Here is a 13,248-nt window from a genome sequence, read left to right on the forward strand (position 1 = left end):
ATCTCTTTCTCTCGTCTCTACATCGTCTCTCGATCCTCTCTCGATCCTCTCTCCACACCCTCTCTATATCTTCTCTCGATCCTCTCTCTACATCTTCTCCCCCGAGATCCCGTATCCTACGCTAAGCTACCTTCGTCTGACGTCACTAATTTTTCTAAACCAATCTCCGGTGACTTCTCAAATAAATGTCACTCCTTATGGGCGTGACTTTGAATTCATGCACCAATAGTTTTTTTCCTCCTCCACCTTGCACCAATCCGGAAAGTCATTACAATGCCACTAGCAAAAATTGTTTACCTCAGCATTAGTCAAACGAAGGTAACCTGCGCTTACAGAGTTTGATTACACATCGATTATAAAACAGTCACCACCGTCGGTGTGTTTACATAGACAAAACGTCGCCCTCACATAGACATAACATCGCCCTCGAGCAGGCGTCGAGTCTGAATTATTCTAATGCCCTAGCTCATTTCCATTCGTACACTACCGGCCTCTTACAGGGCTCGGCAGCTTCCCTTGGTCGTCCCGACCAATTTCTTATTTCCCTCTTACAGGGCTTGCTAATATATTTCTAGAATAAGCTAATCTACCCTTGCGTAATTGTTAATCTACCCTCCAAAATACATCATTCATGCAATAAATTGGGAATAATACATAAACATAATACCTATAAATGTGAATAACATGCATCTCAATATATATATAAGGTATTGAATTAAGCGGTTACATGGTTGATTTGCTTTGACAGAGCCAATCTCCGGAATACAACAAAGGCAATCAGTGCTGCCACTAACACTGAAAGTAAGGGTATGATAAGGATTGGTAGCATAGGTAATTCATTTGAGGGAGATCTTGACAATGGTCTCTTAATTTTCAAGGGAGGGGAGTTTTCAGGCAATGTGAAGTTGAAGGTTGAAATGTAGGTGTCCTCGGTTAAATGCATTGTATTAAGGGTATGATAAGGATTGGTAGCATAGGTAATTCATTTGAGGGAGATCTTGACAATGGTCTTCTCTTAATTTTCAAGGGAGGGGAGTTTTCAGGCAATGTGAAGTTGAAGGTTGAAATGTAGGTGTCCTCGGTTAAATGCATTGTATTAAGGGTATTAGAAATGGTGGAAATAGTGTCTGCATGCAATTCGCAGTTATCTTGAATAGAGACAAGACCTTCAACCAAATCCAATTTAGGACTCAACCCGGGACAATTTATTGATACCTTTGTCTTGTTAGGGAAAAACAGGTAATGAGATCCTTGTATGTTACAATGAGGGATCTGGTCTACCAAAATTCGTTGGTAATGACAATTGTTCATAACAGACATATCCCTAACCAGAGAGTTCATGTGAAGCCTCTCGAACACAAAAGAAAGGATGTAATTGATTAGAAAATTCACTATGAGCACTAACTTTAAATTCTGAATGGTTTATCATCTTTTCAAAGATAATAGCAATTAATTTACCAAACACACTATTCTAGAGTTCAAGTGTCTCTTCTTGTTCAATATTATTTCCAACACACTTCATTTTCAAAGACAGTCTTATTACTTTAAAATGGTCACAATACTCATGTGTGTACTCAGATGAGAGGTCCTTAAGTCCTTAAGATTCCCAGTCTGACCACAGCAGATCCTAGGTTTTAGGTTTCCATGTATCTGCTTGACACCAAGTTCCAGTTGTTTAGGTCTCTCATCCCAAATACATACAAATGGTCAATACTATCTGTAAAATACATCAAGATTAATGTTCAACTCTTGAAAAATATCATTATAATATTCTCCATATTCTCCAGGGTTATTAATACTTATGCACAAAATATTACTATAATCATCTTCATAGATCTGCAAGCTAATTTTCTTTATGTCATCTAAATGTCCTATCAATTCTTCTCTTGATTCTAAATGTTTAAGTTTAAACTTGTTTCCTCCTGCAGAATCAATTACCCTATATGGACCAGTGTACCTTGGTGAAAGTTTATTATTGGGTGAGGTTATTTTGACCATTACTAATTCCCCAATTTTCAATTCTAGTTTATGAGCTATTTTGTGTTGTTGTTCCCTCATCTCTTGTGAATACACCTGCATATGTTTCCTAACTCTTTGGTGAATACTTTGAAGAGTATTTATCCTATTGGATATATAATCATCCATATTATATATGGGTTTTTGCTCTGCAGTCAACATTTCATATGGCAGAGTTTTGTCCTCCCCAAAAATTATAAAATGAGGTGTATCACCAGTTGCTACATTAATTTGATTGTTCAGGGTACACTTAACACAAGGAATCCAAGTATCCCAAGTTACACTATGAGGACTTATTAGGGTTCTAAGACATATAATTATCTTTTGTTTAACCTTTCTACTACTCCATTACTTTGGGGATGGTTAACGAGTATATTGACTTTCTTGATGTGGAACACATTACATAGATTTTCCAAGATTTTGTTATTAAATTCAGTCCCATTATCTGAAACTAGGATGTTAGGTGTAGTAAAATTACAGATTATCTGATCATAGATTACGGAAGCAATAGTTTCAGCTTTCTTATTGATTATGGGTTGTAATATACAAAATCTTGAAAAATAATCAATAGCAACAAATAGGTATTTAAAGCCGTTCTCGGTTAATGGTAATTCCAAAGTATCCATGTGAACTCTTTCCCAAGGTTTCTGTGGAATGGGATAGGTGAGTATAGGAGCAGGTTTTGGTGTATTTCCCTTCACCTTCACACATTTTACACACTTTTCTATATAATCATATATAGTTTTCTTCATACCTAGCCAAAAGTACTTAAGTTGTGCCTGTCTATAAGTTTTATCCTTTCCAGGATGTGAACTACAATCACTATCATGAAGTAACTTCAATATCTCATTTACCAGAGTTTGTGGTATAACCAACTGATTTACTTGACCTCTAGAAATATCTTTCCCATTTACAAATGTTTTCCTATACAAAATTCCATTAATCAAATGAAATTCCTCTATCTTATACCCCTTTGGTAGCTTTGGAGGATCTCCTCTTGGGTTCATCAAATGCTTGATTATTGAATCACATGTCTCATCATCTCTCTGTTCTCTTATTAGCATTTCTTCATCTAAAGTTACTAATTCTTCTATACTACAAACAAAATTAATCAACCCAGTCCCAGTCATTGGTTGACTAATGTTTCTAGAAAGTGGATCTGCTACATTCCTTCTACCCGGAATATAATTAAATTGAACATCATAGCACTGAAGTATCGCAAACCATCTAGCAAGTCTGCCTCTAAGATTCTTATGCTTAAATAAGTTCTGAATAGCTGTGTGATCAGTCCAAACTCTGATGGGATACCCTAGTATCATATCTCTAAAACTTTCTAAAGAATAAATTACTGCTAAAGTTTCTCTTTCAGTTATAGAATAGTTTCTCTCCGCACTATTACAAAGTCTGGATGTGTAAGCTATGGGTTTCAAAGTTCCATTTCTCTCTTGCATTAGTATGCCTCCTAACCCTATGTCAGACGCATCAGTACAAAGAATAAATTCTTTTTCATAGTCGGGGAAAATTAAAATAGGTGAACTTGTGAGTTTATCTTTCAACTTGTCAAAAGCTTGCTGTTGCGCAGGTCCCCATATGAACTTTGAGTCCTTTCTCAACAAAGAACTTAGTGGATTAGCAATGTCAGCATAACTTTGAATGAATTTTCTATAATATCCTGTTAATCCCAAAAAGCTCCTAACCTTGTCTACATTGGTCGGAACTGGAAAATTCTTGACAGCGTCAACCTTTGAATTTACTGTACTCAGTCCGTGTCTGTCTATCTTATGTCCTAAGTAAATGACACTGTCTTGCAAGAACTTACATTTTTCAAGTTTTACTTTTAACCCAGCTTCTCATAGTCTTGAGAATATCAAATCTAATTTCTTAAAGTGCTCCACTGCAGTCTGAGAAACTATTAAAATGTCATCTAGAAATACACTGGCAGTGTTTCCTAACAATCCATCTAGAATAGTATTCATTAATCTCATGTAAGTTAATGGACTATTACATAACCCAAATGGCATTCTCTTGAACTCATAATGTCCTGTTGTAGTAGAAAATGCTGTGAACTCTCTTGAATCTTCATGCAATTCTATTTGCCAAAAAGCTGATTTGATATCTATAGTACTAAAATATCTATTCTCAGTTCCCAAACTTCTCAAAATGTCACCGATAATGGGTAATGGTAACCTGTCACGAATGGTGTGCTTATTCAGTTCCCTGTAATCAATAACTGGTCGCATAGTCCCATCAGACTTTGGTACTAGGATCAACGGAAAATTCCACTCACTTTTACTATGTTCAATAATATCCTGTGATAACATTTCAGTGATGAGTTTATCTACTACAGCTAATTTAGAGTGAGGAACTCTGTAGGCTGGTATGTAGATAGGTTGTGTTCCTGGTTTTAACTTAATGTGATGTTTTAAAACAGTTGTTTTGCCTAAGGCGTCCCCCGGCAAAGCAATTGCTTTTTTATGTTTCATAAGCAAAGCAAATAAAGCTTCATCCAACTCAGGGCAATTAGTTGATTGTAATAATTCTTTATATCTATTTCTTAAGTCTATGCCTTCTTGTACTGAACAAATTGATGAAGTTGGTAATTCTATCTCCTCACTATTCTCATTTAAAATCTTAATAGGTTTAGTACACACCTGAATACATCCTATTTGTGTACCTTTCTTTAAAACTATCTTTTTATTCATAGTATTAATTACTAATACTTCTACTCTGTTCTTATTTGTCTTATAAATCCCTGAGTCCCACTTCAATCCTTTAAGTTTAACTGATTCTGGGACTGTAATTACTTCAGAGTCTACATTGATTCCTTTCAAACACACTTCAACCTTATTAATTGACATGGGATGTAACAATGTCGACCTTGTTAATCCGCAATCTGCAATTCTCAAGGCATCTGTGGTTGATAATTTAGTAATCTCTGGGATTTCTTGAACTTCTGAGTTGGGTTCACAAATTGTTTTACTTTCTGTAGGGTTGGACCGCTCAGCCTCGCTATCTAGGATAGAAATGTTATCTAAGGATTCATTGATTCCTGTCACTGGTCTTAAGTCTGGTTGATTTAAGAATGGGATTAACTGTGACTTCACTAAAATTCCTAAGTCAGCAGGACAAATTACCATGTTTTCTTTTCTCATAGTTGCAAATCCTATCAATAAATCTCCTGGAAAAACAGACTCTTCTACCACTATCACTGGGATGTACAATTGTTCATTTGTATATAAGGCAACTTCTAGCTCAATCTTACCTAATGTTTTTAACTTATTTCCATTTCCAGTTACACCTTGCAATGTGTAACGGATTGGTTCCAACATCTTCACTCCTGGGTTCAACTGGTTTAAAACTTTACTAGTAATTACATTAACTACAGACCCTGTATCAATAAAAATTTGAATAGGCTTATTGAACACTTTACCTGCAATGAGAGGTCCTACAGAAGTTTTACCAACAGTAATTATCAGTTTGTCAGTTTCTTTCATCTCCCTTGCATTCCCATATTTAACACAATACCGCCTATCGGTATATATATGGGGAGGTCTGAAATGGTTTATTCTGTGTCTGGGGGTTTTCCTCTTAGCCCTGGGGGTACCCGAAAATTTCGGCATTCATGAGTTCTGTGTCCGATTTTATTATGGTAAATACAGAATGGAGGGTTCCTACATTGATACTCATTGTGACCTTCGTATTTGCAATTTCTGCAAATAATCCCATAAAAACATTCTTGTGCCTTGTGTCCCCATGCATTACAATTAAAACATAGGATTCTGGTATCCCTATCCCTAGATGGACTTCTAGCATGTCGCCTATGTCCTACTTCTGTTTTCTTAAACTCTCTAGAGTTCCTATATTGGCTTTGTTGATTTATAGGCATTACATATGGGTTTATTGTTCTGGTCTCACTGTATCCATGAAGAAGATAATCTACTTCTCCTAAACAGATATTTGATTTTAAATCTTTGTACAGCCTTTCTGCTGTTAAGTCATCAGAATTCTTTGCCAATAAGCTAAATGTAATCAATTTGATTACCTGTGAGATTTTCATCTTCTCACTAGATCTTTCTATCCAGTCTGAATCTTTCAAGATAGAATTCATGTCTTTTGACCATCTATCTAATCTAGCTAAGTACTCTGTGTCAGTTTCACTTGTCCTAACTTCCTTAATCATTTTTACCAATGATCTAATAGGATCCTGATCACATTTGGACATGAAATGTTTAAGAAAGGCTTTCTTGTAATTATCATATTGATTAATTGCTTCCATTTGCTGGAAGTTAATGACAAACCTCGCCCTTCCATGCTCTGGATCTATATTCTCCTTGAGAATCTCAATCTTACGATCCTCATTGGTAATGTTTTTACTAACTATAAGAGTGTCAATGAGGTTCAAGAACTTGTTTACACCATATGTGTTAGACTCTCCTGTGAATTTTGGAATATTTGTATTTGATGTGTGAATTTCGTGTCTCAACACGTTAGAATTCTGAGGGGTACTCATACTTATTACTAATACCTTGCTTTAGCCTGGCTGCTTGCGATGTCGCTTCGTGATGTCAATGTCTGGTTTGACGTCCTTCTACGGTCTTGTCATTCCTCAACGACGTTGTTCCTCCTCCATCACACACTCTGCCTTGAAGACCGCCTTGTAGATGATGATCACCTTGAAGAATCTTGAAGAATGCTTGTTCCCAACGTAGCAGTTACTTGAAGTTGTAGATTTCTCTCGTAGTCGTAATACACTCTTGATTTTGGTTGTCTTGTTCCCGTAGACTTCTTGTGCCACTTCTCTTCGGAGGTGTTTAACACCCAGTTCGTTCGTCGCACCGCTGAGCACCACTTTCACCTCCCCTTGTCACCACTGTCACTTAAATTTGACTTGTAATATCACTCGTCTCAAGGCCCCTTGCCTCTCGTTACGTGAGTTTCACTAATATTCAAGTTCCTCTTAAGCAGTAGGCCCAATGCCTTCTTTTTCCTGTAGTCTCACTATTTTCTAGGCCCCATGCCTATTCCTCTCGTCCTTTGGGTTAATAAAAGGGTGGTGAATTTTCTTTCTTCTTTCACTGTAATTTCACCTTCTGCTTACACTCGGGATCTCTTTCTCTCGTCTCTACATCGTCTCTCGATCCTCTCTCGATCCTCTCTCCACACCCTCTCTATATCTTCTCTCGATCCTCTCTCTACATCTTCTCCCCCGAGATCCCGTATCCTACGCTAAGCTACCTTCGTCTGACGTCACTAATTTTTCTAAACCAATCTCCGGTGACTTCTCAAATAAATGTCACTCCTTATGGGCGTGACTTTGAATTCATGCACCAATAGTTTTTTTCCTCCTTCTCCACCTTGCACCAATCCGGAAAGCCATTACAATGCCACTAGCAAAAATTGTTTACCTCAGCATTAGTCAAACGAAGGTAACCTGCGCTTACAGAGTTTGATTACACATCGATTATAAAACAGTCACCACCGTCGGTGTGTTTACATAGACAAAACGTCGCCCTCACATAGACATAACATCGCCCTCGAGCAGGCGTCGAGTCTGAATTATTCTAATGCCCTAGCTCATTTCCATTCGTACACTACCGGCCTCTTACACTTTTCCCTTTTGGCTACCTCCCTTGTAAGGGAGGTAGCCTTGGTATATGTATGTATGTATGTATTAGGCAGACAAAGCAGAATGATTGCAAGCCCCAACTTTTATATTGTCAAGCAGTAACGTAGAATATTCTTAATCATTCTAGAATGTGTTCCAGAATGTTCTCAGTCTTTGTAGAATATTTTTTAACCTACATTAGAATATTCTGAATCTAGAAAATAATTGTAGATTCTAAAATGTTCTTGAGTACATAAGATCATAAGAATGAAGGAGACTGCAAGAGACCATAAGGCCTACACTAGGCAGCTCTGTATCCATCACCACCTGTCATCCCCATCCATAAAGTTGTCTAATCGTTTCTTAAAACAACTGAGTTTCAGCGCTTACTGCATAGTTACTAAGTTTATTCCATTCATCAACTACCCTATTGGTAAACCAATTCTTGCCTATTTCCTTTTTAAATCTAAATTTGTCTAGTTTATAACCATTACTGCAAGTCCTGCCCTGTTGTTTTAATATGATGACCTTGTTTGCATCACCTTTGTTAAAGCCTTTGATCCACTTGATCACCTCTATTAGATCACCCCGCTCTCTGCATCTTCTCAGAGAGTATAAGTTAAGGTGCCTAAGCCTCTCTTCATAAGGCAAATTTCTGAGTCCATGTATCATTTTGGTCATTCTTCTCTGTACTGATTCTAGTGAATTGATGTCCATTCTGTTGGACGGAGACCAAAACTGTACCGCATAGTCAAGGATGGGTCTAACTATTGCTAGATAGAGTTTAATAATTACCTCTGCACTTCTATTCATTGCCGTCCTGGCAATGAAACCTTATGCTCATGGTCTGAAAAGTGGCTAATGAAATTTAACACGAGTAAATGCAAGGTAATGCACATAGGTAAAAATAACAGTAAGTACGATTACAAGTTATTTGGAAATTTGTTAACAAAAGTGGATAGTGAAAAAGATCTCGGCGTAATTATCAGTAATGACCTAAATCATCCAAGCAGTGTATTTTAGCCTCTGAGAAAGCAAATAAGATTCTAGGACTGATTGCGCGATCTTTTGATTTCACTCATTAACAAGCTATATAAATCGTTAGTTCGTCCACATTTGGAATATGCTGTTTCCGTATGGTCACTGAATCTCATTAAAGACATTGGCAGACTGGAAAAAGTACAACGGCGAGCCACAAAACTGATTCCAAATATCAAAAATAATCATACGAAAATCGACTAAAACATATGAATCTGTTTTCTCTAAAAAAGCATAGACTCAGAGGTGACTTGATACAGGTCTTTAAGATTCTAAAGGGAATTGACAACATCAAAAGTGACAAAATTTTCACATTGAATGAGAATCAGACAAGAAACAATGGTCTCAAACTGTCCGGAAATAGATTTAATTTGGAAGTAGGTAGAAACAACTTTGCCAACCGTGTAGTTAATGAATGGAATAAACTTCCTGCACAGGTAGTGCAATGTAGTTCAGTTCGAAGCTTTAAGAATCATTTAGATAAACACCTAAGCAAGATGCTGTAATGATTATAATTTATTTTATATTATTTGTTTTTGTTTTGTTATCATTTGTCAGTTTGATTTGCATTTGTTATTAGTTATATGTCAATTTATCATTATTTACTATTTACTTGTTTGTTTATTACTCAACTATACCTATGCATTTATTTATGTATTTTATTTGTTATTTACATTGTTATAGTTTTTATTAATTATTTTATTATTATATTTTTTTGCATCCGACCTAGATATGGACCAAAAGGTCTCCTGTCGGCATGCTCCGCCTTTGTAATCCTTTGTAATCCTTTGCTCTGTTAGCTTTATTCCTGGCACTAATGCACTGTTTCCTGGTTTTAAGGTCCGGACTCACTAGAACTCCCAAGTCTCTCTCACATTCAGTTTTCTCTAAAAGCGTGTTACCTAAGCTGTATCTATTTTCTATTGTATTCTAGAAAGTCCTAGAATATTCTGGAAATGTTTCCATTGAATAGAATGTTCTAAATGTTCTAGAAACTTCTGAAAAAACTGTACAACATTCTGTAAAATCTGAGAAGATTTCTGAAATGTAAGCAAATTCTTCTAAATATGAGAAATTTCTTACTAGATCTGGTCAGCTCAAGAATGATCTTATTAAAATTAAAGATCTTTAGAACACAAAATTCTTTTTCTAATTGTGTTAACTCATTTGCAACATTTTAAAAACAATTAGATAAGCATTTGAAATTTTGCAAAGGTCTTTACCTGACATGAAAACCAATAGTTACCTATACTATAATGAAATAAAGCAAAAATGTAAAATCATTGTTCTAACCACAAAAGCAAAGTTTTAGGATCAAAATCACTTTTCTATTTTGTTTAGGTGAAAATAACCAGAAAACTATGGTTTGGGGCCAAGGACAAGAGAAGTGAAATTTTGTTACCTAGTGTTATTGGAAAGGTTTGGACACATGGAAAGTATGAGCAAAGAAAGATTAGCAAAAAGTGTAGAAAGCAGAGGTAGATAGAGTGAACTTCAGAATATGACCAAGAATGATATGGATGGATAGGGTGTGAAAAGTGCTCTGAGCAGGAGAATATATGAGATAGGACCAAGTTGAAGGTATATGTGGGTAAATGTAAGGCGATGAGATGTACAAGGGGAGAGGATGGCAGCAAGTTGGAAGTAAGTCTTAAAGGAGAGGCTGGAGGAAGTGGATGATTTTAAGCATTTGTGGCAGGAAATGGAGTGGGGTTGGAAGCAGATTATAGACTGAGAGAAGCAAATCAATGTCTTGGAGATTGGGTGAAAACTGTCATGAGAAACAGTCCTCTGGCAATGGATAGAAAGAGAAGATTATATGAAGGGGTGATGTGGGGCAGAGATTTAGAATCTAAAAGATGCAGGAAGAAGTTTAAATGTGTTTAAATGTCGGAGAAGTATTATAAGGGTTGTAGGGTGGGATAGATTGAGAAATGAAGATGAGAGTTGGGGTGGACAGGAAGCTGGTAGATAAGGCTGATAAAAGATTATTGGAATTATTTGGACATATGGAAAAGATGAATTAAGAAAGATTAGCAAAAATGTGGAAAGTAAAGGTGGATGAAGTGAATTTGAGGGGATGAACAAGGATGAGATGGATGGATAGGATGTGAAAAGGGCATGAATGCTGTTGAACAAGGCAAGGGGTAGTAGTGAGTGGAGAATGGTTGTGCATGGATAATATTTTGATGTATCCTAAAGGGATTTCTCCCTGTCTTCTCTATTTCCACACAAGGGGATGAGTAAGGAGGGTTGCCATATAAGTGAAGCAGCTCTGTTGTGGATGTACTATATCTTGCATTGCTTCTTAACTAGGTGGTTGACAGGAGACAGGGATCACCATTGATCCACAAGTGTAAGAGGCCGGTAGTTGTACGAATGGTAATCAGGTGAAATACATGCTGAGTCAACAAGTCAAGATTCGACGCCTACTGTTGTTATAAACAAAGATTGGAAGGCGTTTGGAAGGCGTCGTTCTGTCTATGTAAACACACCGACGGAGGTGACTGCTTTATAATCGCTGATGTAGTCTAAACTGTGTTAGCTGCAGACCACCTCCGTGAAGACATACCACTTGCGCAATGACGTCATGTTTTTGCTTCTATGCTTTTGCTTATGCAGCAATAATTCTGGAAGGACTGTAACAGCCTCTCGGATTGGAGGTAAATGGGTATGTAGAGTAATACTATTGGCTTTAAAAGGAAAAGACACGCCCTTAAGGTGTGTCACTTGTGTTGAAACGTAAAAGACTATTGGACGAATAAAAAGTGATGTCTGAACGAAGGTGCTCTGAAGTATTGGAGAGAACCGGTGGGCACTCTCTGCGTGTAGTCCGTTAGTTTAACAAGCAAGAAATTCATCACCCTTTTATTAACCCAAAGGACGAGAGAACTAGGCATGGGGCCTAATGAAATTGGAAACTAGTGAGACTAAAGGAAATACAAGGCATAGGGCCTACTGCATAAGAAGAACTCGAACAATTAGTGAAACTCACGTAACGAAGGCAATGGGCCTCGAGACGAGTGGAATTACAAGTCAAATATAAGTGTAATGGTCGAGGACCGACAGTGGTGGTGACAGTGGTGACAAGGGGGGATGAAAACAAGGAGCTAAGGTGAAAAAGAAACAAGGGTGGTGGATGGGATGGGATTTTTTTTTTTTTTTTTTTTTTTATGGACCTGGTGGTGAGAAGAGTGAAGAGGAAAAGGAGTCTATTTAGATGTATTCAAATGACTGCTTAGTTTTGGGTGGAATGTCAATATTTTGGTGTTTGGGGAGTACAATGCTAGAATAGGGGACGGGTCAATAGAATGAGTATTAGGGATTTTTGGAGTGCCAGGTAAAAATTATAATGGAGAATTAATGTGTCTAGCAAGGGAGTTGATGGTAGCAAACAGTAAGGAAAGAGTTGAGCATGAGTATACATGGGAAAGGATGGTGAATGGAAAGATGGTTGATAAGGTATTAATGGGCAATGTAGTGGTAACCAAAGGAATGATAGGAAGTGTTCTGGATGTCCATGATAGATGGGAAATTTAGGATGGATGAAGAGGAAAATGATGGGAGATAGAGGGGTGCTTAAAGTAAACAATTTGAATGAGGAGGAATAGGAGAAGGATACCAGGAGAAGCTGAGAGAAGTGTGGGAAACTGTCAGAGATGTAGTAGAGGTAGGAGAAAGGAAAAGGTTGACAAATGTGATTATAGTAGTTTGAGGGATCAGTTTGTTGAGTGAATTTCTGGCATAGAATTGTGTTCTTGTCTTTTTCATGTGGCTATTGTGAGGATTTTGGTTAATGTATGTATGTGTATATAGAGGAAAAGGGTGGAAGGTAGAGAGGTGCTTAGAGTAAACAATCTGATTGAGAATGAGAAGGAATGCCTGGAGAAACTGAGATAAGTGTGGGAGGTGGTGAGGGATAGAGTAGAGGTAGGAGGAGAAGAAGAATGGGTTTATTTCAAGGAAGAAGTGACAAGGTATGTAAAGATGGTATGTGGAAGGAGGAGGATGGGAGGGAATAGAAGGAAGGTGGTGGGATGATAAGGGGAAGATGGTAGTAGAAGACTATATGTAGATTGGTTGCAAAGTAGGACTCAGGAAGCTTATGAGAGGTACAATAAAAAGAGAGAAGCAAAACGTAAGATAAGGGAGGCAAAGAGTAGATAAGATGTACGGTATATGTGGTAGGAGTATGACAAAATTTTGATAAGAATAAAAGGATGTTTTAGAAGGAAGTGGAGTGGGTGAGTCAGGTAAAAAAAAAAAAAAGGTAAAAGGTTTAGATGGACAGATGTTAATGGAAATGGAGGTAGTAAAGGGGAAATAGTTAAAGTATTTTGGAGAGTTTTTGGATGTGTAAGAGGTTAGGGTAGTATTGATTGTGGCACTGGGAAGGGCCAAGAAAATTACTGTGATGGGAGAGCAAAATGAAATAGATATAGGAAAATGTGAAACACAAGGAGCTTTGAAAATGATGAGAGCAGGTAAGGCACCTGGGTTGGATGTGTCTTGTGGAGTGTCTGAAAATGGGAGATACAGTCATAGTGGATTGGCTAGTGAGGTTGTTCAATGTGTATCTAAGGGAGGCA

This window comes from Oratosquilla oratoria, chromosome 39 (assembly GCF_046742065.1).
Source record: "Oratosquilla oratoria isolate Oo_2021 chromosome 39, ASM4674206v1, whole genome shotgun sequence".
Lineage (NCBI taxonomy): Eukaryota > Metazoa > Arthropoda > Malacostraca > Stomatopoda > Squillidae > Oratosquilla > Oratosquilla oratoria.